A 26,168-nucleotide genomic window follows, 5' to 3' on the forward strand; every position below is an offset into this window, starting at 1 on the left:
TATTTAAATAATTAGTGGACGGAAAGTGTTATTGTCCTTCTATATGGGTCTTATATAGGGAAATGTTCACTATCAAGTGGCTGAAGCATCTGATAAACTCATTGTAAAGTTCTATAAGTTGATACTAAGAAGATTAAGTCCAGAGGGGCCCGGAGGTGACGCACCTGGTTAAGCGCACACATCAGTGTGCAAGCACCCAGTTTCAAGCCCCTGGTCCCCACCTGCAGGAGGAAAGCTTCTCAAGTGATAAAGCAGGGCTGTAGGTGTCCTTTTTTCTCTCTTCCTCTCTATCTCTCCCTCCCCTCCCAATTTCCCTGTCTCTATCCAATCATGAATAAATATATATTTTAAATGGGTGGGGATAGATAGCATAATGGTTATGCAAAGAGACTCTATGCCTCAGGCTCTTAAGTCCTAGGTTCAATCCCCCATACTACCATAAGCCAGAGCTGACCAGTGTTCTGGTAAAATAAATAAATAAATAAATAAAAGTTTATCTAGGGAGTCGGGCTGTAGCACAGCAGGTTAAGTGCAGGTGGCGCAAAGCACAAGGACTGGCATAAGAATCCCGGTTTGAGCCCTGGCTCCCCATCTGCAGGGATGTCACTTCACAAGCAGTGAAGCAGGTCTGCAGGTGTCTATCTTTCTTTCCCCCTCTGTCTTCCCCACCTCTCTCCATTTCTCTCTGTCCTATCCAACAACTATGACAACAATAACAACTACAACAATAAAAATAACAAGGGCAACAAAAGGGAATAAATAAAATAGTAAAAAAAAGTTTATCTAGACACAATACATAGGAACTGAGAAAGAAAAAAATTTAAGTGTCAGTTGAATATTTATAGTTTTCATTTAAATAGTTAAAAAGAAAATGAAGTGTTTGGTATTATATAAATAGGAATTTATTTGTATCACTAGCACAATTTACAAATCTGGCATACTTGACATACTTGATATTTAACAAAATGAAAACCAAAAACATTTCAGCTTGTTAAAACAATACAGCTTTTTTTTTAAAATGTATACTGGTTTGTTGGAAAAGTCATGACTCATTTTTGCACAGAAAAACAAAAACAAATCTTGACTTTTCTAGTACCTCAATAATTGACTGTTCTGACTTCTTAGGGTATTGTTATTTTTTACTTAAAGACAGTTTCACCCCCCCTCAGTGATTTAAAATAATAGCAGTTTTCAATTAATATAATGGTTATCTTTCCTAATAATATAAACAAGACTTCCAGAGACTTTTGGTTCATATTAACTATGAGGTGTTTTCCCAAGTTATAAAAGCAGGCATGCTTTATTTCTAAATACAAAATATGTACACATGTGTATACATATATATATATGTACATATACATACAGACACCTAGGGATTATGGAACATGGATTCTACACTGGGCTATTACATATAATATGACACCAACCTTGAATTAGATGGGCTATTATAATGACACTAACCTTGGATTAGAAGGACATTAGTGGAAAAGCTGATGAGATGTTAATAAAGTCTGAAATTTCATTAACAGTAATATACCCATATTGGTTTCTTAGTACTAACAAGTTTACTATGGCTATACAGGATAGTAGTAACAGAAGAAACTGGCCAAGAGATAGTAGGCAAGAATCCTCTGTACTAGTTTTGCAACTTTTCTGGAAATCTAAAGTCATCGCTACTCCATTTATCTGAAAACTTTGAAGTACTGAAACTCAAACATCTAGATGTGGGTGTTACGAACGACTGCTGCGTAACAGAACAACTCAAGACAAGATGCACTGGGTTTACCAGGTAAGGTGTGTGCCATACTGTGCGTGTGACCCAGGTGTGAGTCACCAGAAGGTGCTGCGGCTCTGGTAACATGGTGACTCTTTGAATGAAGAAGCCGTCTAAGCAGTGAAGTTACGCATACAGGAAGCCCCAACTACAAACAAACAAAACCAGTAAGTATTCTGTCCCAAGTTCTGTAACTTATAAATGTATTATTATTAACTAGAGCACTGCTCATCTCTGGCTTACGGTGGTGCTAGGGATTGAACTTGGGACTTTCGGTGCCTTAGATATGAAAGTCTATTTGAGTATTAACCATTATGCTATCTCCCCAGCCCAAATTTTCTGTGACTTTAAGTGGCTCCTTGGATTCAGGATTTCTCATCATCGCCCTCTAGGTTGAAGGATTAATCTGCATGCTGACTGATGGGACTCTTGGCAGGTTCCAGGTCCTCATGTGCCACTGTAGAGAAGGTCTCCCTGTTCCTTATTACTTGGATACTGGGCAATGGTAGCCTTCCTGAAAGACACAGATGGCATGTGGGTATAAGCATTCCGCTTTGTGTTTCCAGCTCACAGTCAGGAGGCATGAGCACCAGCACTTTGTTGGCCAGGGGGACCAACAAGAGGGCACCTCAGTGTCTGCCCACCGAATGTGTCCAGCCATCATCACACCTGAGTAGCATCAGCACTGGACCCCAAACCCTTTTGGGCTTCCACTCATATAGGCTTTGTAATGACCGTGGACATGAATTAGTTTGCTTTCTCACCTGTGAAGCAGTGATGATAATAAGAATGCTACTTCATGGTGCTATTTTGAAATTTAGACTAAGTTAGACAACACTTAGACAACTTACGCAAAATACATAGCAAGTGCCTGGCATACGCCAAAAGCATGAAGTTAGACCACTGCATTAAAGAGGAGATTACCAGAAAGCCAGGCAAACATGTTTTCCCTGATACTTACAGTGTACTATTCGATGTTTAACTGACTTGGGTTTATACCTTAAATGAAAATATTTTATTGCCAAAAAAATAAATGACTATCCACATTTTTGAAAAATCAGTCTTTTCACTAGTAGAGGGTCCTACCGTAAGCGTACCATCAGTGAAATCCAATGCCACCAAACAAGGGACCCACCTGACAGGGCTGTCTGGAGGAATGAGCAGTGACCGGATAAGTTAATGCTCGGTAGCTATAAATTATTATTTTTAATGGGTTCAGTCACATAGTATAAATTTACTGCCTTTTCAAGTTAGGGCACATCTGTTCTTTGCATCTTTTTTCTCCAAAATGGTGACAACAACCCTTCAATAATTAGTTTCTCTATTTTTCTAACCCATGAAATATGTCAATTTCTAACTACTAATGTATTGAGAAAGAAAACATACAAGTAATTTATGCTGGAAGTTACAGAAAAATTATTGGCATCTCAGAAAGAGCTACTCTTGGCAATAGTTTTGTTTTCTTTCTGTTAACTTAGTTCACCAGTGAGAGTAGTTTTTATCCCCTGTGCACATGAGAAATGCAAATGGAGACAAAACGGGAATGGGCTGACAGGAAAACTCGTCAAAGTCATCCACAGAGGGGGGGAGGGAGGGAGGGAGGGGGGGAGAGAGAGGGAGAGAGAGAGAGAGAGAGGGAGAGAGAACACACACTACTGCTACCTAAAGCCCTTCCTAAAGCCAAGGGCACATAAGCAGAGCCAAGACTGGGCACATAAGCAATCACAGGACTGCAGACAAGTGTCTGAATGTGCCCATCACTTTTCTTCGGAGGACAGAGAGTTAGTCTCATGAGTCTTCAGTAGTGAAGAACTTACAGACAGACAAGGGTCCAATAAGGAACTGGCCAGGAGCGAGAGAGGAGAGACAGGGGCAGGGAAACTAATCTTCCATGTGAAGGTACCTGGAGCATCAGTCCCACCTGTGAGTTGGCTGAGCTCAGAACACACCCCATGAGGCAGGTGGGGCTGTGGAAGGTGGTGATGATGGGGAAGGGGTGGAAACTGAGAAAGCCCTAGACTCAGTCAAATAGCCCTAGACTCATGCTGGACATTCAAAGGTGATAGAAGTTTTAGAGAGACAACTGTTGGCAGAACAAAAGCTAAGCAAGAAGGCATGTTGGAGACTGATAAGAGATACACTGATAAGAGAGAGAGGGAGAGAGAGAGAGGAGAGAGAAGATGAAAAGACAATAGTAGGAGTTGGAAGGGTAGTTAGTGTGCAGGTCTCAAATGCACAAGGTCCTCAAGGTCCTGAGTTTAATCGCTAGTTCTGCTTATGCTGGATCAATGCTTTAGTTCTCTCGTTAGTGTGTGTGTGTGTGTGTGTGTTGGGGGGGGGGGCAGGCAGTGGTATCACCAGGACTATCAATGAGGCTTGGTGCCTACATGGCTTCACAGTTCCTGGCTGCCATTTCCCCCATTCTTTTTGTTAGAAGGTTGGAGGAGATGCACACACACACACACACGCACATACAACTCTCTACAGCACTGCTCCACTGTTTACACACACCAGCTCTCTTCAGCACTGCTCCACTGTTTGCGCACACACACCAGCTCTGTACAGCACTGCTCCACTGTTTACACACACACACACACACACACACACACACACACACACACACACACCAGCTCTCTACAGCACTGCTCCACTGTTTGCGCACACACACCAGCTCTGTACAGCACTGCTCCACTGTTTACACACACACACACACACACACACACACACACACACACACACACACACGCCCCAGCTCTGTACAGCACTGCTCCACTGTTCGCCCCTGCAGGTAGGGACTAGGGGCTTGAATCTGGATGCTCACACATGGTGAGATGTGATGCGCCGCCCCCACCTGGCCCCTCATCTAACAACAGTGTAAGGATGTGGGTGTGGCAAGGGGTAAGGAAGAGAAGAAGTCAGACAGTTACGGTATAGACTGCCCACCTGAAAATACGTTTAGGGCACTGTAAGAAGCTACCAGGAATCCCTAAAAATATGGAAAAGAGATCTTATTGGGGGGTGGAAGGGAATCAGCAATACCGTGAGCCATGGGAGTAATAAAAATCAGTTGAAAGACAAAAATAAGTAAAATTTAGGGAAGAGGGTTTAACATTAGAAAGGGGAAAAGTGAAAGGACCCTTACTTTTTGTCTGGTAGGTGTGGTAGACAGTGTTTGGACTACAAATTCTCCCAGACACTATAAATAGAAGGTCAAAGGCAGACGTGGGTGTGAGCAGAGCAGGGAAGGGGAAGGCAGAGCTGGGTAAGGCAAAGCTTGGTTAGACAATGAGGGGATTGTCAGGTGCTACAGCTTCTCTAGGCCAGGGAAGGGGGTTGGAGGAGGGAGAGAGGAGGGGAAGGGAGAAGGAGCTAAGAGGCAGCAGGAGCACCACTTTCCTTTTGGAAGATGCCACATGGAGACACTGCCTGGCTGTGCCTTAGACTTTGGGAAATTGTTCAAGTCTAACCTCTAGCTTCCTTCACCTTCTAAAAGGAACCAAATCATACCAGAGGTCAGCTCTGTCCTGGACACACAAAGCTGGCTTTCTGTAAAGTGTGTGTGTGTGTGTGTGTGTGTGTGTGTGTGTGTGTGTGTGTGTGTGTGTGTGTGAGAGAGAGAGAGAGAGAGAGAGAGAGAGAGAGAGAGAGAGAAAACGTGTGCGTGCACACTCGAATTTTCCATCCGAGTCAGCCCATGGACAAGGCATTCCGCTTAAACATGGTCTGGCCCCCTTGGCCAAGCACGACTGGTCACAGATAAGGTCACCGAAGTGTCTCCCCAAGAACTGAATTTACTCCCTCGTTGTGCCTTTCAAGTGATCGGAGGTGGTTCCTGATTTTAACCGTTTTCTCCCCTCTAGGTATCTAACGTGGAAATACTCCCCACCCCAGCGTGTATACACAAACGAGCGTCCTATTGAGGTTTTCCTTAAACGGAACCACTGGCCATAGGCTAATAGTTAACCATTTATTAGCATTTTAACATATGTAATCCAGGGCAACAACATTCAAAAAAAGAGCAGTTTTGAGGGGACAGAGAACGCGCTCAGCCATAGAGTGCACACTTCACCATGTGTGAGCATCTGAGCCCAAAGTCCCTAGCCACCACATGGGAGCACCTGCATGGTCAAACGGTGCTGTGGTGTCTCTTTCTCTGGGCTCTCATCCTGTATCCAGGATAGAAATTCCACCGTGAGTGGTGGCACGACTATGAAGGTACAAAGTCCCAGTGAGGCCCTATTGAAAAAGAAAACAAATAAACAACAACAACAAACAGTTAAGTATGAAGAAAAGAATCCTCCTGGCGTTTCTGCTTTGTCTAATCCTCTTTCCTTGTTTGTTTGCGGCCCAGAAGGTCTCCCGTGTCTTTTCTCTCATTCATCAGCTGCACGGTGCTCTTCCCCAATCATTATAACCGATTTCAGATGGTGCTAGAAAATTCTATTGACTCTGAACACCAAAAGAAATCAGTCATCCTCTAAGGGGGGTGTCACAGAAGGGACACGAGGGCTGGGAGTACCTGGAGTCCGTCACACATTCGTCCTTCAACCCAAGCAGGTCGAGTCTGTATTACAGAAAAAGGCTGTACGTCTATTACACCAACAAGCATGAGGTTCTGTTAATAAGGAGACATCCCATGTAATTAATGTGTGATATACCACTGCTTGGCAGAGCAGGGAACCCATCAGCTACCTTGTGAGGTAGATTCCCACAGCTGCCCAGTCTTTGGCTTTCAAATTCTTCAGAACTGCCCCGTTTGATTTCTTTCTGCTGTCAGCAGTGTGCTGGCCTTCCCCAAGAACACTGATTTCAAATGGTGCTAGACAATCACTATTTAAATCTAAATCACCATATGAAACCAGCTTCCTGGAGAAGCTTTATGGTCTCTCCTCTTCAGAGCACTCTTAGAATACATTTTTGAGAGGGCCTAGAAAGGAAGGAAGTTGCAACTTGGTGATGAGCGATTGAAACAGAGCTCTAGCCAGTCTCTTCTGTCTGTCTACCGGTGGGGCTAGTCTAGGTGGTGGGGGTGTACCTATGTATGACTTCTTGCAGAGCTGCCCTAAGCTTTTATGACTTGGAGGTAGCTGCCAATTCAACCCTTCCATTTTCTGGTAAGAGTTTAAGGGCAATTCTTTCCTTAGGGACAGAAGCAGTGAACTTATGGGGGGGGGTGTGTCAAAGCGCTCAGGTGTGGGGGTATTATCTAGAAAGTGACCCTCAAGGACTTTGCACTGTAAATTAAGTCCAAGGAAATGCTTTTCTAAACTTTAAGTACTTGCACGGTGAGATCATATTCTTTGCACGGGGGCTACTATGCATGGGGACATTTGCATGTCCAAGGAGGCTAACAGAATACAGAAGCACAATTCTTCAGAATGAAACTCCTTATGCTGTTATCTCAATCTTGGTTTTAAGATTCCCCCCCCCCCCCCCCCCGCCGCCCTCCACTCCAAAAGTTAAGAATGTGTACTCATTTTTCTTGGCAAAAACAAAACAGAAACCATTTTATAGGGGGCACAGGCCTTTTCTCCTTCCCATTAAAGTTCTTGATCTCAATTTTTTTTTTTTGCCACTTACTGGCTTCCTTTAGCATTCTAGATTCAAGAAGTTACTTAGTACAACTAGGCTGCCTAATACCTCTCTATTGTTATGTACTTTAAAGGAGTTGCTAAGAATAATTTCAAACCTATAAGATTTAAATAGTAAGGTTAATCCCTACATTTATACCATCTAAATACATTTTTGAAGTTACAACTTTTTGCTTTAGCTGTGCTCACTATATGTAAGATATTTGTACTTTTCCCTTGAGTCATTTGAGAGAAAACAGATGACTATCTCAACATTCTTACTAACTGCTTGAACATTACAACAAAAAAGTGAAAAGTGAGCCCATCCTAAAAATTTGGAAGAAATAAAAAGACTTAACTACAGAAGTTATAGCTAAGAAAATCAGCAATTCTTTAATGATCACCCAATGCTAAACTCATAGTCAGCTAATCCCACTCTTTCCCCATGGTGACCTTTTCTTTTCACACCTAGATCCCATCAAGGCTTCTTCACTAAGACTCTAGCTCTAACGCCAAACACCTGCCTTCACCCACCCACATCCACCACCGCTGCCACGTTTCTTGGTTTTATCATGACAGCATCACTTTGTGAAGAAGGAGTTCTGAGGTCTGGCTGTGGCATTCACTTAGTCTGTACTGTAGTTTAGATAAGTTAGCTGCACTTCCGTTTCTCTCCTTTTGACTTCCCTCATACACCACCCTCATAGCTTCACTAAATGTGGGAAGACTGTGGTGGGTGATTCCAACTGGATTCATCAAATGGAAGGTTAACAAGTTAGCAGGGGAAGACTACTAAGTTCAGATCAGATTAATGTTCTTAGTCTCTGCAGGATGGAATCAATAATCTCTGTGTCCAAAAGGAGATGCGAACACTCGGGTCTTCATCATTGGTAAATGTCCACTGCACATGCTCTATGCTTGGCTAGCTTGTTCCTCTGTAAGTGGGGAGAAAAACTACTAACAGGTTCCAGAGACACACTGCCACCACGTTATCAGAGGTACAATAAATAACGTGTGTTTGGGGGCTGGGTGGTGGCGTTATCTGGTAGAGCGCACAATGTTACGATGCACAAGGACCCGGGTTCGAGCCCCCATTCCGCATATGCAGTAGGAATACTTTGTGAGTGATAGAGCAGTGTTGTAGGTGTCCTGTCGCTCTCTCTCACCTCCTTCTCGGTTTCTGGCTGTCTCTTTCCAATAATCACGGTAATAAATTTTTTTTTAAAGTACACATACTTTGAAGTGATAGGCAGATTTCAGCTGGACAGCAGATATTAAGCATTTAAATCTGGAGATAATCCGAGATAGAAGAATCACAAGAGACTCCCAATTACTCCACCAGTTTGTGAGGCACCTGCATCCCGATTCATGAACCAGCAACCGATGTGGGTAAGATGCAGCCAGTCAGTTTCTTCTGAAAAATCAAAGATCCAACATGGAAAGGTCTATTTTTCATAAAGGTTTTTACCACTTAACAGTTAAAAAAAAAAAAAAAAGACTGGCATTTCAATTATTGAAAAAACTTGTCCTAAAATAAAAGGGACTGTTTTAACATATGTTAAGTAAAAAGATCACTTGTCAAGTATTATCAACCCAGGCATGTACATACATGCCCGACACCTGTACCTAAGATACCACCAGACTGCTCAATTCCCCAAGTCTTCTGTGCTTAAGGATTCTAGCAGGGCCATGGTGGGCACATTCTTTTCCATCGACTATGTCTCTTGATGTCTGCGCCAGCTTGACGGCACATTTTCAGCAGAGAGAGCACAGTAAGCACAGTCATTTTCTATGTTTCCATTTTTTTTTTTCTTGAGGGAACTAACATATTCAGTTGTTGACTCGCGGTAAAGTACTTTTAAGACACACTGGAACGAAAGAGCAGGAGTTTGGCTCTGTGTTCTCACAAGAAGATTTGCTATGAAGACTGGGTATCACAGCTAACGTGGGGGGTGCACTGTTCACCAGTAGGGAAGTGAAAAAAAAGCTGATACATGAACAGGGCCTCATTCATTTCTCTTCTACGACATGCATAGGAAAACAAGATGGCAGAAGCTGCCCTCTGCTTCCTTTATTGAGTATTTCAGTGACATTCACTGGAAAGCTTCCACTCAGTAAACATTAGCATGTTTCCATTCCTCATAGCCTCTGGCTTCCAACAGTCAACCCAATCATTCTTATTTTTGGCCCAGGAGACTGCCGGGCTAAACTTTTCTAACTTAGGGTGTTTCTATTTGAGCTATCATCAAGTCACGGTACTGTAACACTTTAAAGGAATAGCGTTAACAGTTACGCAAAAACTTTCATGCCAGAAGCTCCAAGGTCTCAGGTTCACTAATTCCCCACATGACCATAAGCAAGAGCCGAGCTCTGATTTTCCTCTCTGTATCTCTCATTAAAACAAACCAAAATCTACTGAAAAATAAAGGAATTTAATATTTAAAAACCATTTCTTGCAATCAGAACACACACTTCGAACTGTCAAACTCCATTTCTAGCCTTAAATGAATCATCTTTCAGAAACAAAATCCTCCCTTGGCGGTGTGTCGCTCAGTCCACGGTGTTGCCATTTCAAACTCCAGTCAGTCAGCACTGTCATACTTGATACAGGTTTTGAGTATGTTGTGTTTGTTTCCTTCCACATCTGATGCCAGAGTTGAAGCCCAAGATACAAGTTAGAGTTACCCAGTCCATACTGTGAGGTGGAGGCAGCTATCAGTCTGCTCATGCCTGGGCCTCCAGGGTGACTTCACTTCCCTCAGGGTCTGTGGATTTCAACGAGGAGCCTGTATCTGATTAGGACTAGACTCTAAACAACTTTTCTCATATTACAGATGTCAGGATTCTTAACGTGAGTATTCAAACTAGAGATGCTATTACAGTACAGACAGAAATTTCTACATGGCAGTGGGTGGGGGGGGATATCTATAACTCAGTGTGTGAAGACAGCCTATGATTTAACAAAACATGGCATAGTGTTCACTGTTTCCTGAAAGGGCCAGAACTCTGTGGAGACCTTCCTTTTGGGCAAATGGACTGACACGATTGTGACAGTGTAAGTTCTGACAAATAATACTGGTTTCCATTTCTGAGGACTTGCCCTGTGCCAGACACAACCCTACCCCCTACCTGCTTAATGTACATTTTCTCGACCAGCACCATCACCCAGCAAGGCTGGTGTGTTACCTCCACTTTCTGGGGAACAGAGACTGAGGGGGAGGCATGTGACTTGGCATGTGCATGGCAAGACTGGGATTTAAACCTGATCTTGCTGGTTCGAAGCCCAGCTGTTTTAGCTGCCACTCTTTGCTGCTTAGAGCTTTCTAGATACTGTAATGGAAAAGTCTCCATGTAATGACAGGAAACCCTCAGCCTAAACTAGCTGAGTTTCAGGGTTTTGCTAGTAAACACACAAGCAAACCATTCAAACCAGCTTTGGTAGGCTGAAGAGACATGAAACCAAACAACTCGGGATGAGGCAAGAGACAACTTGGGTTTGGCTTTTGCAATGATCAGAGATCTGGGCCCCCAGGGGTACTTGTGACCTGCTGTGTGACTTTCAAACTAGTCCCCTTTTTCCACAGCCAACAGGCATCTTAAGGAAACACAAGTCAATACAGATCTAGTCTTACAGACCACAAATACAATCATGACACTGTGAAAACACTGTATTCAGACAGCCTGGGGGTTTCTCTTCCTACGCTTACCTACCAACATGTGAGGCAGGAGTGTGAGATGGTCAAGTACATTCTTCCAGAATCAGCATGTCAGGCTCTGCGAGGAGTTCCCTCCACAGCCTTCAGGAAATGATGTCAACTCTCCATGTCTTGGTGCCCTCATTTACTACCTGAGGAATCATGATAGCACCTAACACATAAGGCTGTTTGTTGTGAGAAGCCAACAAGATAAACAAGGAACTTGAACTAGCGATACAGTGCAAATGACAGTCATGTTGACAGAAATAGTCATCCTTGCATCAAAATGTTGCAAGCAGAGCTGTGGCTTAGACCCTTGCCGCAGCTGGGTAAAGTTAATTGCAGAGATAATGGGCCGCTACCTTCTGAAATCTGAAAATCAGCTCCAGGATCTACAAATGGAATGTACAACTAAATGAACTGAAATGAACTTATTTTCGATTTTTTTTTTAAGATAGAGACAGGCAACAAGCCAGAAAGAGTGAAAGAGACCTGAACCCCAAAGCTTCCTTCAGTGCAGTGGGGGCCAGCTTCAAACCCAGGGCATGCACACTGGAAGCAAGCTATTTTGCTGGCCCAAACTGAAATGGATTATCTTTTAAGATTTTCTACTTCTCACTGTTGTTGGCAGTTGTGTCTTTCTCTCCCTGATCAACTAGGAATAGCAAAGAAGATCACCTGAGAATGCAACAAGACAAGACTAGGATCACTCCAGGAACCCACCAAACCACAGAAATTAAAGATTTTCTACTTCTTTTCCATTCTAAGACCTGAATGTGGGGGGTTAGTACTCTTGCTGAATGTAAAGCGAGATTTCACACGATAGACAAGTTTTTCTGACAGTAATTCAGGAGCTGAAAAGAGGGTAGAGCTCAGACCTGGATGATCTTTAAAAGAACAGACTGGAGAATCATCAAAAACATAATGAACACAGCTCCCTTACGGCAGAACACCCATTTCTACTTACGTGGGCGAGAGGGCACCTGCCCAGAGCTCTGCTGCAGGCACAGAAATTCTCAGGAGGCCCTGCTTCGGAAGCATAGAATCTGGAACTTAAAGGACAGTTAAGGAGCCCCTGGAGCGCTCCCAGAGGAAGGAAAGTCCACTGTCTTCTCTTGTGATTCCACCAGCGACATGAAGAGATAGACTATTTTGAAAAGCAGAAGTGAGAAGTGCCTTTTCCTTCTGGCTTAAGACAAGCAGGTTGGGAAAGTTCCGGCGAGGAGAGCCACATGCCTCTTCATGCTGATGTCTTAGGGAGAAGCAAACCGCTCGTTGCCATGAGGTCTAGCGTGTTGCAGGCCAGCAAGATGCCTTATGAAACGAGACATGGCATAACCCTATGGATCCGATGATGGGAGGATTCAAAATTGATTTTGTAACTCCAGGCTGCGGCGGCACTGACTCCCAAAGGCCTGCAGAGGGCAGCACTGGTTTGTAGGCGCGACCTCCTCACGCTGGCAGATCAAATGGAGGCAACTTAGCATACAAGAGGTCAGGACTTTGCTGTGTGGTCTAACTTCAACAGTTGCCACGTCAGAGGTGAGGAAGCCCAAGCCATATGGGTCTTTGCTGGTGGACGAACTGATCGAGGTGACACTTCTAGAAGCATGTGGGACCTGAAGCAGCAACTGGGGACATGCCTTCAAGGTGGCTCCTCACAGGCTTCCTCACAAGGAGTACTAGCCTCTAAAGCTCAAACTCCTCCAGGAAGTGACTCAAGTCATCAGTCCTGGCCAGTCACCACCCACTGCAATGTCCAAGTTAATGATTACAGCTCCTCTGAGAATCTTAAAGGTGGCTGAGGTTGCAGGGAGGTGCTTATCTGCAGACGAGGTGATAAGGGGCAGAGCTGTTCATCCCAACGGACTAGGGAAGATTTATCAGGCAGGAGACCTCTCAGTTGGTACAGTCCATGTTCTGCCATGCACAAGGTCCTGGGGTTTTGCCCCCCCACACCACCTCGGAGCAACAAAGGTGACCCACAGATGACTCAATGGTACTGCCTCTCCTTTTCTTTTCTAACAGAAAAGCAGTAACACAAACAAAAACCAGCCAGGCCAGGCTGCTGAGTGGTGGTACCACACACAAGGGGGGAAAATGATTTGACGCTCCCAGATGTAATCTTAAAGCCAGCTACTAGGAGCAGGTTCCTCAGTAACTAAGTGTATGTACTCAGATGCTATCAAAATGGGGAAAATGCTAAGTTGGCCAGACTCTTGAGAGCTGGGATTGAAATCCAAGAGGGTCGAGTATAAGAAATGGTGGAGAAAAGGCCTTGCGATGTCCAAATGCTGTCTTGTGATACAGAAATCAATCTAGACATCTCCAGCCAACAAGTACAAACAGGATGAAGAAATCTACCAGGGTGAACACAAAATCCAAAAAACCCACATGACACTTGCTTTTTAGTGCCTGGCAGAGTTGATGTGTGCTGCTGGGGAGTCCTCCTTCAACATATTTATCCCCCCTGCAAAAGCACAACATGAAGGCTCAGTAAGGGACTGGCTTCTTTCACCTACTGTGTGTCTCCCCCCTCAGAAGACCCGGGGCAGTGTTTTTGTAAACCACCTTTGCCTGTGCGGTTTGCAGCCTCCTGAGATTTTGATCCATTATTTGCAGATGGGAAAGTCAGGTTTGGCCAACAGAGCTGTATGAGTTAGTGATAAGGTTTCTCAGTGATGAGCAGAAGCGTTTTGACGGGTGCATGGTTGACCTTCCTGAACTCCTGCCTCCCCTGTTATAAGCATTAGAAACCAGTGCTTGTTTTCAGGAGGCGCGAGACAGTTTTAAGTACAGCAAGGAGGCTGAGGCGGATACAAAACCAGAGAGGAGACAGCCAACTGTAGTTTTGTCAGCGAGAGATATTCACCTGCGGAGGACACTTGGGCTTTCTCAGCAGAGTGTCAAGGGCTGATATTCAATTCAACAGGACAGCTTTTTGTCACAGAGGCCTGGCCCAGATGAGTCTACTTAGATGATATTCGTCATTGGCTCATATCTTTAAAGTCTTAGAAGCTGGCCTCTGTTGATCTCTGCTATGAAGCAAAGTCACTGATGAGTATCTTGCTGTTATCTTTGCCTTTTCGTAGAAGCACCAGCTTATTTGAGTTAATATGCTGCCTCAGGGGGGCATTTTCTTTTTTTTTTTTTTTTTTCCTGAGAGAACAAGACTAGCATGCACAGTGCCTGGTATTGAGAGCCTCATGCATGCAAGTGCTGTGCTCTGTCACTGAGTCAAACCACCAGCCAGCTATTATATGCCGCCTTTTAAAATGCCAACAACTAGTTAAGAGTTCTACCATTTAATGAAGCATTTAAAATGAGAATGAAGAGACAAACAGCAGAAGTTTTGAGATCAGAAAGACCTGGATTCAAAATTTCCATGCCACTTGTTATACTGCCATGGAAAAGACTACATAACTCTTGAGTTTTAGCATCTTGATTTATAAAGCTGAAATGACAGCTACTAAAGTAAAACATGACATACAGAGTTTCAACACATGCTAGCCATCCCACTACTGTCACAAATCACATGAAGGGAGGGCACATAGATCATTCTGGATTAACACTTCTGGAAGGCATATGCGAGCAACACGTGAACGTCTGTGTAAATGACGTAAGTAATACTGGGGGGGGGGGGCTTCTGTACCCGGAGGCTACGGGTTTGGGGGTAGTCCTGGAGGAAAAGGGAAGGGACACCAAGGGATGTCAAAACTGGTGGTGGGGGGGAGAGAAGCAGAGATGGTAAGATCTGTAGCTGGGATGAGGAAATTCCAACGGCATCTGGCTACTTCTGCCAGCATCACAGAGCTAGATCAGGAGCTGCAGGAGGCTCTGAGGACCAGAGAGCACACAGGCCAGGTGAGTCTGGTATAGAAAACCACGCGAGCAGCCGGAGGACAGCAGGACATAGGACTCGGAAAGAAGACAGAGAAGATGGGGCAAACATGGGTTATGCAAGTGGGAGGGACGGTTCACTGATTGGCACATCCTCCAGGGAGGGACCCCCAGTCCTGGGTGCACACTACTGAGGGAGACCGACCAGGACAAACCGACCCGCCAGCACTCACAGATCACCACCTGAGAACCCAGCTGTGGCCTGGAGCTCAGCTGCATGCTGCCAAAAAACACACCAGTAGGTGACGTGGGACACAAGTGTGTGAATGATCTGACCCTGGCGTGAAGTCCAAGATCTCGGAGACGAGTGATGTGCTGGGTGTGTCACGCCAATGAGAAGTCAGCAGGCACTGAGGGGTGGAGGATGTGGGGGCAGCTGACTAAAGGGAGGTGGGGGGCTGGCCAAGTGGAAAAAAGGTAGGTCTCAGGGAGGGGAGCACAAGCAGGCAGGAGGAGGACATATTTTACAGGTGGAACACCTTGGGGGTAGCTGGGCTGTCGGGGGCTGAGGGGGTAGGATTCTAGAAGGCAAGAAGGAGCAGCCTGACCTTATGCAGTCCAGAAAAACTGTGTGAAAAACCGTGTGTAGACACGGCATGAATGGGGCCAGTCATGCCCTATGGGGTCTGTAAGGGAGGCGTTCTTGGAGGCTATGATGGGGACCCCAAAGTGGGAAGTAGGCCTGAAGGTCAGAACAGCTTCCCCATGGGCCGGCCTCCTGCTCCCTTCTCTATACAAGTCTGGGTAGAAAGAAATTGGGGATGGGGGTGGGAGCTCAGTCCCTGTAGGGTTCCCCAGAGAAAACGCCTAAGGGACGCCTTGCTAGTGTGTTGTGATGCAGAGTGTACCTCATATCTGGGAAGCCATTTCCACAGGAGACAAAAACAGACTGGTGGTTATCCTCTGGGAGATGCCCTTCAAAGCATGGAGTCCCACTGCCCAACCCAACTTCGGCGTTGACTGTCCCTGAGTCTGGAAAGCCAGCCCTGCTGGCAGCGTGGCTCTCACCCACAGACACTGCAGGAAGACATGTAGACCAGCCAGTGCACAAGGGACTGGACCAGGGAGCCCTCGGCTCTGAGGCCATACCCAGGGCACCCATTCCCAAGACAGCAGGGCGAGGTGGCCTTCTAACCCGACTTGAGTCTTTGAAGTTTAAGAAGAAGACCAAGCATACTGTGTGTGTGTAGTCTTTTATTGGGAAAAATTTTATCCACAGCTTACATTAGAAACACATCACTGGATTATAGTAATACCTAGAGTACACACAAAAATAATACAGGGATTTTTTTTAAAGTCCAAGGTAGATTAAGTTCAACTGTCAACCCCCCCTCCCCAAGCCTTAGGCCTATTCATCTGGTTGGGGCAAGGTAAAGGGGTGCCCCCTGGGGACAGCATGTGCACATGACCCCAAGTCCTGGAAGAGCCATTGTGGGGAGTAATACCCCAATCCAGCCAAACTGTTCTTTGAAAAAAAATTATACATGTATATATATATATATATATTTTTTTTTCCTAATGTGGTGCATGTATCAAAGAATACCTCCGCCTCCCTGGGACCAGTTTTCTCAGCTACCAGTATTTCCTGGGGGGGGGGGTGTGAGAGGAAAGAGAAGAGTGAGAGACATTAGTACACCACCGCACCATCCACAGAGCTGGGCCTCCAACACAGGGGCCCATGCACGGTAAGGTCTGCACTCTACTGGGTGAGCTATCACCTGGTCCATTTTTTATAGCTCTTGTTTAAAAAAAAAGCTGTCTTAAAAATGGAGACATTATGGGTGAGTATAGAGGGGAGTGAGGGAGATACTACGCCTCTGAGAAACTGCTAGAAACTAGACACAAAGTAGTTTTTCCTCCATGTTGCTCCCAACAACTGGAAATGGCACAAAGTGACAACAGGGTAGAGAGAACAGCAGGTCTAAGGATCAGGTCTTCAGATGAGAGGATCACGTGGGAGCTTGCCTGCCTGTCGTATGTCCAGCTTACGTTTCTGGTGGAAAGACTTCCTATAAGAATGGTGCTATTGCCCAAGCATCACAAATGATAGCTGCGTGTGTGAGAGAGGGAGGGGAGGGGAGAGGGGAGGGGAGGAGAGGGGAGAGAGAGGAGTCCAGACCACTGCTCAGCTCTGGCATACGGCAGTACTGGGGACCGAACCTACAAACTCTGGGGTCTCAGGCATTAAAATCAAGTGTGCTATTTTTATGCCTCTCCCTGGCCCGACTGTCACTTATAAATGCCACATGAAAGGAACAGAGCTTGACCAGTTCCCCATGAGGCCTCCCTTCTCACACAAATACAGGTGACTCTGTCTTTTTGGGGACACACAAGTATGGAAGCGACTTTCCTGCCCAGGGCTCTTGTGGAGGAGGTAGTGGCTCCTGACCGTGTATGCTGGTGGCTGGAGGGGTGTCACTGGTTCATCCTAAGGAGTGCAAACTAAGTCCCTGCTGTGGGCTTCCAAAGGCCCTCAGTAAGGAGAGGTGTGCCAGTGGCCACTGGTGCCCCCTAAGTACTCCCCTCCTCTCTCCCTTCTGTCTCCCTTTAAACTGTTCCCAAGGGTCACATCGTGCCTTCTCAACATGACATTCACTCTGGGCCCCAAAGAGAACAGCATGTTCTGAGAACAGCACCCACTTCCTTCTGTGGGGAGGCTCTGGTTTTATTAATAATGAACACGACATCAGTCTCATTCAAACAAATTAAGAGTGAGAAAGAGAAGCAGATACAGAGGAGCTGAGTCCCATGCTGGCATCCAGACAATGCTTGTCTGACTTCTGCCCTGAGCGTTCACAAACTGGGCAGAGGAGATTCTGGGAAAAGGCAGCCTGTGACAAGTCATAGATTGGCTTCATTTTGCAAACCAGGGGCTGTCCTTCCTTGGCCCACCCAAGTCATTTTCAGAACAGGCCTGCCTCCCAGTCTGCCCCTCCCAGCTGGGGTAACATGTCAAAGGGCACCCTGAAGGCTACTCAGAGGGTGTGGAGGAAGAGCTGTGGGATTAGAGGCCAGGGGCCAGGCCTGACTTCACTTTCCCTCCTCGGCCGCCAGCTAACCACAGCCCCACTAGTTGGGTTGCCTTTACCCCAGCTCCAAGATGAGCCAACAGTCTTCCTTCTGCCCCCAACCAGGAGGACTCAAAAATAGGACATTACATGTGAGTCTGGTTTCTGCTTTGGCCCTTGCCTGAGGGGTTTTCAGCCCTTGGCCCAGGATGGGGAGAGAGGCTCTACCAAGACAGCAGCACTCTGAATCACTGGAAACCACTGAGAATGTTGGCTCTGACTTCACAAGGGCAGGATGAGAGCAGCCAGGCCCAGGCGGGAACTCACTCTGGCTGGCTCTGCCTCCTTAGCTCCTTAGCACCTGCCAGCAGCCCCAGTACCTTCATGGAGCCTTTCCTACTGTTCCTCAGCTAAGTCAATGTACTTACTGTCTTGGTGGTCTTTTTGCCTGTTCCCCTATGACCTGCTCTTTGGCCAGTCCTTCCTGTCCAAAACTGGCAAGTTCTCTCACGCCACACAAGCCTAAGACAATCAAGAAAAAGGCCCCTCCCTTTCTTTTCAAGTCCTCTTTCCCCAAGCCCAGTTAAGTCTAGAGAGTCCTCTGACAGGAATAGGTTTTCTAGAATCAATTGGCCTCTGGCTCTCAAATTGTGTTCTGATTCAGCATTTATTGATCTGAGATCATAAAAGCTTGCAGGAATCAGGAGACAGATGGAGCTATCTTCCTGTAAAATCTGCTTCAGAAAAACCAGGAAGTCTTGGGGGTCGAGCAGTAGCGCAGTGGGTTAAGCACACGTGGCGCAAAGCGCAAGGACCTGCGTAAGGATCCCGGTTCGAGATCCCGGCTCCCCACCTATAGAGGAGTTGCTTCACAGGCGTTGAAGCAGGTCTGCAGGTGTCTATCTTTCTCTCTCCCTCTCTGTCTTCCCCTCCTCTCTCGATTTCTCTCTGTCCTATCCAACAACAGAACAACAACAATAATAATAATAACCACAACAAGGCTACAATAGCAAGGGCAACAAAAAAGGGGAAAAAATGGCCTCCAAGAGCAGTGGACTCATGGTGCAGGCATTGCGCCCCAGTAATAACCCTGGAGACAGAAAAAAAAAATCAGGAAGTCTTTTGGTGGCCCACATTCCGGGTGGCTGACTTGTTATGTAAGCATTTCCCCATGGAAAGTAAACAGGGATGAAGGAGAAAAACCTAACTTCCAAGTCACGGTTCACAGCATATTGAGTAAGTATTAATTCTGGCAAACTCTTATGGGTTCCAGGTCGGCCCAAGGCACACAGCTGCCTCCAGGGCCAGACAATTTGCTCAAGAAAACGACTGGGTTTTTTGGGGGGCTGAGAGGTAGCTCACCAGGTAGCATGTACACTGGACCACGTGTAAGGTAAGTCTCCAAGCCATTATATGAAAGCACCACGCAAAGGGGAAGCTTCCTAAGCCTGGGAGTGGTGTCACAGCAACTTTCTCTCTCTCATCCTGTCTTTAAGAAAAAAATCCACTTTGGAGGGGGAAGGAAAATGACAATGGTTAGGGTTTTTTTTTTGTTTGTTTGTCTGTTTGTTTTTGCCTCTGGGGACATTATCAGCTATAGAGAACTCAATCACTGAACACTTTTTTTCTTTTAATTAAAAAATTCTACACTCCAAAAAAAAAAAAAAGTTGTTTTCCTCTCCAATTTGGAAGTTCACAGCAGCAGCCAACAGGAAAACTAGCCATGGATGACATTTGCATTCTGACAACTAATTGTCACCAGACTTCTTTTATGGCTTTGTCAGAGCAAAGCGAGCTGGCAAGGTGGCCGCACTTGCCAAGTTATTACTGCTCAGTTGTGAAAATGGAAAGGACTTTAAAAAAAAAAAATCCCAGTCAGCTAAAATGATGACTAGGTGAGGACTTGAACTCCTTTAGTGACTTTAGGAAGACTTGTTTTCCCAGGTGAGGAGTGATAATATGGTTAACTTTTTTTCTTCTTAAGAGTGAAGTCATCCTTATTCATTGCTGGAGTAAACAAGCCTAATTTTTTAAGCCCTTCTTTCAAAAGCAACACTACGTTTTTCTCTTTTCTGGGAGTGAAGTGAAAGTATCATACTTTAAAAAACAACAACACTGACTTTAATGAGGAAATATTTAAAAAAAAAAGAAAGTAGGGGAAAATAGACCCTGAGCCTTACTTGCTTCATCCTTCCTAGAATATCAACAGCTATCTAGCCACAGTTATAATTCTGTAAATCCCCCTAATTCATGATGGCAAAGGAACTTAAAAATGCTATTTAGAAAAATCCTTCTCAAGGCGGAGGAGACAGTGTAAGGGTGATGCAAAAAGACTTTCATGCCTGAGGCTCCAGATTCCCAGGTTCAATCTCCAGCACCACCATAAGACAGAGCTGAACAGCGTTCTACTAGCTCTCTGTGTGTAGCTGTCTCTTTAGCATTAAAAAAAAAAAATCCTCTTCACTCTATTTTTTTTTAATGTATTTTATTTATTTAGTATTGTTGTTATTGATGTCATTGTTGTTGGATAGGACAGAGAGAAATGGAGAGAGATGGGGAAGACAGAGGGGGAGAGAAAGACAGACATCTGCAGACCTGCTTCACCACTTGTGAAGCGATTCCCCTGCAGGTGGGGAGCCAGGGGCTCGAACCGGGATCCTTACACAGGTCCTTGCGCTACTGCCCGACTCCCCTCTTCACTCTATTTTTAAAGATATCCATAAATGGGTCATTTTGATGGGTTTTAAATTAAACAAGCATGGATTCTAACTATACTAGGCTGGGAGACGGGTTAAGGGGAGGAGGAAGCACCTTCTTTGTTCTTGCTCTGGCTGTAGCTAGGTTCTAGGTTCTACCATTAAGATAATTTTCTACCATTAGGATAAATTTCTTGGTTCTTCCTAGAACTTATTTCACTTCAAGCAAAATCAGTTCAGAAACCATTCCGGACACATGAAAGAATCCATTTTCCCTTTCGTCCTCGCTGTGGTGGTGAGAGCCCTCCAGTTTCAGGGTGCAGCAGAGAGCTCCCTGTTTGCCCAAGCCAGCCTGAGGGCACTGTTCCCAGGCCGATGACTCAGCTCCCAGGCCACCTGCTGTGTGGGTGCTGCCACCTTCCAGGTCATTACCAGTCATGAGGGCAGAAGGAAGGGACAACACTGAATGGAGCAGAGGGCCCAGCAGCTCAGAGCGAGGTCAAGGGCAGAGTCAGGAGGAAAGGCTTTGTTTACAGAAAGCTCTGACCCTTGAAGGCCAAGCAAGAAAGCACACAGGGGTCTTTCAAGCCTACATCCTACATCCTACACCTTGGGATGCTGAGTCCCCTGAGCCTCCAGGAAAGCAGGAGGACTTCCATGTGACAGAAGAGGGCAGGCCTGAGGGTAGCTTTGAGACCTAAGGCCTTCCCCACCTTCTTAGCCCCCCCCCCCCACCTTCCTGCAGAAACACCCTGGGTCCCAAGGGAAAAATCCTGCTCTTCAAGCTTCTGTGGAAGAGTCTGGAGAGAAGGCAGCTGTTTGCGCTCCACCTGGGATGGTTCTTCTTCTTCTTTATTGGGGGACTAGTGGTTTACAGTACACACACAGTTGTTGGTGCATGCATAGCATTTCTCAGTTTTCTGCAATAACACTTTCACCCCCCATCCCGGTTCCTCGTCCAGCATCATATACCAGGACTTGAAAGCGGCCCCCACCCACCTCCACTCCTTTACTCTGACGCCACACACCAGACCCAGACCCAGACCCCCAGTTCTACACTGGGTTTCCCTTTCTGTTCTTATTCCTCAGCTTCCACCCATAAGGGAGATCATCCTATACGCACTCTTCTCTTTCTGACTGATCTCACTTAACACGATTCCTTCAAGCTTCAATCCAAGATGAGGTGAAGAAGGCGAATTCACCATTCTGAATAGCTATGGGGAGGAGTTTTTCATTCTCTGATCATTTACTTTTGTATTTGAGTGCTACGCTGAGGACTGAAGTTAGGGCCTCACATGGGGAAAGGTACACACTGCTTCTGAGCCATTTCCACCACCCTCTGCCATCCCCCACCTTCTGCACTGACACATCTCTTCTGCCCCCACGAAAGTGAAAGTCAAGGCTTTTTCCTGTGCCCCTAGTAGTGTGTTAGGTCCGTTCCAGCAAGGGCAAAACCCGGAGGAGACAGGTGCCACCAAGTCACACACTCTTGTCAGGCAGCAGGAATAGAAAAGAGAAAGCAGGGTCCACAGGAAGGGGATCCCTAAGGGTTACTTCTTGGTGCAGCTGAGTGAGGCTATACGGAGGCTGACTCCACAGAGAGGTCACCTGTTCAGAGGTGGCTTCCCTGGCACGTTTAGCTGAGTGTTGAAGGCAGAGCCATGCTTTCATCGGAAGGATAGGTCAAGACCAGGCAGGGGATCTGGGAGGAGAGAAATGTTTCGGGGGAACGTGTACATGAAGTGCACGGCCCAGGGTTCTCTGCTGCAAGAGTGCAGCTTGGACTTCAAAGGCAGGGAGGGCGCTAGCCTTCTTGTGGAGGCCTGCGGGGCTAGCTGGTACCTGCGGTGTCTGGAGTAGAATGGCATGGCCACAAGTCCAAGGGCAGAGGGAGACAGCCAGGCTGCCTGGACTCAGGGGCACTCTCACCTGCATCACCTTGCTTGCTCGTGACCACGTTCCCCGGCCCTTTCTTTGGCAGTGACCCATGCACTTCCCTTTGTGGTCAGTGCATTTCTGCTGTCTTGTTCTTTACAGTCACCTGCACTTCCCCACCCCCACTGAGTCCCAGTGGGCACAGAACAGTATCTCCCCTTTGATGATTCCGAGTGAAAGGTCACCACCTCAGACCATAAACCAGATCTCAACTGAAACGCAGTGGGATGGGCTGAATGGGGCTGGAGCGGCAGGGAGGGGCTGGGCTTTCCCGGCCTTCTGACATTCTCCGAGCCACTTGAGTTTCACCGAGATCTTTCCCTGAGCTAGCAGCTCCTACCTGAGAGGGAAAATCTAGAAATTCAGTTCTTTGCTTGCCTTTGTCCTTCCTTCAAATAATCAGAGAGTGACTTTTACGGGCCAGACACTGTGCCAGTACAAAGTGGGACATGGGTAGAAGTCATTACTTGCAGGTAGCTTAAATCACAGGGGCGGAGAGAGAAATCACCTGACGATGATATTATAAAGCTTCAATACAAAGTTACACAAAGTTACACAAAGCACCTGGTTATCAAGCAGCATATTAAGTCCACTCCCTTACCCACCCCCACATCATATTTTTATACTCACTGCTGTTACAGCACGGAGGGCTTCCTGGAGAAGGTGACATCTGAGATGAAGTTTAAGAAGGAGCAGGTACTAGTAGGTCAAACAGTCAAGGAAGTGACGACAAAGACACGTGCAGAAATGTGACCTGGGGTCACAGAGCTTCTGAGAGAAGTGCTAGAACTGGGAGAGGAGGAGGAGTTGTTACAGACTGGATGGGAGCGAAAGACAGATTTACAGCTTACAAAGACCTGTCTGGAGGCTAAGTAGAATTGCTTATTGGAAGGTGGCGACTAAGGTATCAAAGAAAAGTTGAACTACAGATTAGACAGATGCTAAAACATAATGGTTAATGCCTGGAGATGGCATGATATATGTGACGAGAGGGTAACTGAGAACAGCCTTTGTAAAAGACTAAAATCAATTTATTTCCTAGAGGAACAGGCTCCACATGCAGTGCCTATTCTCTGGCCACAAGGTGGCAGGCTTACACAGACAATTCCACTGCTAAGCTTGCTTACAAAAAATATAAGTAAATGGGGGGAGGGGGGGAGGACACTGAGTCTCTGGGGACTGAGCACCACTAAAGTGGCAGGATTTGGAAAGGTTTGTTTTGTATTTTTGGAAAAATAATTCCAAGTCATCAATTCTTTACTATTTCATAATTCAGTTTCAGTGCAAAACTGATTTTAAGATGCCACCTCTTTAGGGTGGTTCTCTCCTCACCTACGAATGGTGACAAAAGCTCAGGTTAGTCACTGAGGAGACTGTAAGCACAATCTGATCTGTTCTTGCCCAGCCTGCCAGCCCATAGTTCCCACCCACACCAAGATACGAAGCTGCCCGCTGAGCCCTTGGTCTCTAGCAGGGCCGAGGCCGGGGCAGTCTTTAAAGAGATGGAATTTCTTACAGGAGACTCTCAGCAGGTAGAGCCACCCCAGCTTAGGAAAAGGGGGCTTCTCCACCACACAGGGCACAACCACTGAGTCAAATTCTGCAAAGTTCTCCAGCCAGTGGAGCCCTCACAGGAGTCTCAGAAGCAGCCTTAGGCAAGAAGGAAAAGCATCATCATGGAGAACCAACTAGTGAGGGGATTGTGCCCAGTGGCCCAGCTTGACAGCGACCTTATCAGAATATTGTTTTCGGGGCACAATCCCAGTCAGCTACGGCAGCCTGAGAAAGCCCCGTTCCCACAGGGACTCACCAGGGTGGTCAGTTCCATGTGAGAGGCCTGGAACATCTGCTCACACAGGGGGGCTGCTGTCTCAGCGTCAGGGAGGAGGCTGGGCACACTGCTGGAGGTGCCAACCTGGCCCCTCTATTGCCCCCTACCCTTCCTGGCTGCCTGGGTGGTTCTCCTGTGTGGAGGAGCAGGCTGAGGAGGTAGGAGGAAGCATCCCATCACCTGGAATGCAGCTCTCTGCTCCTTCGGAGGCAAACTGCCCTGTAGGCAACTATGTATTAATAACTAATCCTTTCAAGACTCACCACTGCTCCCCCTCCCCCTTTACAGATGAGGAAACTGAGGCCCAGAGGCACTAATGTGTGGCAGGGCTGGGCTTCAGGCCAGATAGCCTGCCTTTGGAGCTTGTGCGTTCCCTGTGTCACACCAAGCACTGGACGGGGGAGACCCAGGACAGCCAGAGTAGCTAGCACCCGCGAGTGGAGTGCATCAGTGGAGAGGGTTGGGGAGAGGAGGGAGAACAGACTCCATACCCTCCACTCTCAGGCCATCCCCTCTGCTTTTCAGCATCAGGTTCAGGACAGACCCAAGTCAGGACTGGCCATGCAGACAGAAGTTTACCGAGAGCCACTCACACTCGCCACATACAAAAGCTTCCCATTGCCTGGAAGGGGAAGGGTTCCTTCCTCTCCTCCCTCCTCTCACTCTACCCTGGTGGGGGCGCTGGGCTGATTATCACCCACACTGCTGGGGGTGTAGCCTGCAGCTATGAGCCTGAGTGCAGAGGCCCTGTTCTCTAAACAGCACAACTTGTGTATGTGCTCAATCACCTGGGCCGCCTGTGATCTCAGGTCCAGACTTCCAAGGGAAACCACACTTCAGAGTGGAAGGACCAGCCCTGGGGACCACGAAGCCCTCCCAGAGAGGCCCTGGGCACTGTACTCACACATTTCAGGAGTCCGGAAAAGCCAAGCCACTAGCATGGGTTTCTGAGTCTTTCTGCTCTTCCTTCCAACCAGTACGGGGAGGGGGGGGCGGCTTCATGGATATTCTTCAGAAGCCTCACACTCTTTTTTTTACCCAGGGAGTGAGCTCAAGCACCAAGTCCCCTGCCAGAAGGCCGACTTGGGGCATGGTTGGGGGAGGGGGGGAAGGCAGCCATGTTCCAGAGCAGCCCTGACAAAACTAAAAATATCTTTCACTTCTCTCTTTTTTTCCCCCCATCTGGTCACTGTCCCAGACGCAAACTCAGCACGGGCGGGTCCAGGGAACGCGTGAGATCACTGCGGAGCACCACGGCGGTGGCATAAGGAGGCTGGAAGGAACACACAGTGATTCTGCTTCCTCACAGGACTGTAGGCTGGGGTGTGACCTTGTACCCCCCAAAACAACTGTGGGGGACCACTGCTTCTGAAAGCAGTGCTAGAAGACATTCTCAGCAGAACCTTAATGTTTACTTATTATTTTACAGGCTGGCAGCAAAGGTCACTACAGAGCTACAGCTGGCTACAGGATGACACAGAAAAGTCCTGCTAATGATGCCAAAGCAAGTTAAGATCTACAGACTCCGCCTGGGTGACCCCTTCCTGCAGCTTCAAAGACACTCTGTTGTTTCGTAACCCCGGAGCTTGAGAAAAGCGGCCTTTCCTGCCAGCAGCTTGCCCTCACCCACCTGTCCCTACAGGCAGTAAAGGAGAAGGATCAGGGCTGCGGTGTTTACCCAGCGCTTCTGCTCATTTTACTGCTCTCTTCCTCCTCCGCCCCACCCGCCTGCCCAAGTTCAAAGTTCACTTCTGAAAGG

At 46.8% G+C, this 26,168-nt stretch overlaps 1 long non-coding RNA gene across 3 annotated transcripts in view; it reads right to left on the reverse strand.

Moving 5' to 3' along the window:
• Positions 1-515: 515 nt before the first annotated feature.
• Positions 516-26,168, reverse strand: part of LOC132539935 (uncharacterized) — a 210,014-nt gene continuing 184,361 nt past the window's right edge. The window contains exons 12-13 of one of the 3 annotated variants that reach the window (XR_009551229.1): positions 23,209-23,367; positions 516-2,288 (exon numbers count right to left, since the gene is read on the reverse strand). This is a non-coding gene — a long non-coding RNA (uncharacterized LOC132539935). The remainder of the gene's footprint in view (positions 2,289-23,208; positions 23,368-26,168) is intronic. The other 2 variants (XR_009551228.1, XR_009551230.1) reach the window with 2 other exon arrangements.

This window comes from Erinaceus europaeus, chromosome 8 (assembly GCF_950295315.1).
Source record: "Erinaceus europaeus chromosome 8, mEriEur2.1, whole genome shotgun sequence".
Taxonomy (NCBI): Eukaryota; Metazoa; Chordata; class Mammalia; order Eulipotyphla; family Erinaceidae; genus Erinaceus; species Erinaceus europaeus.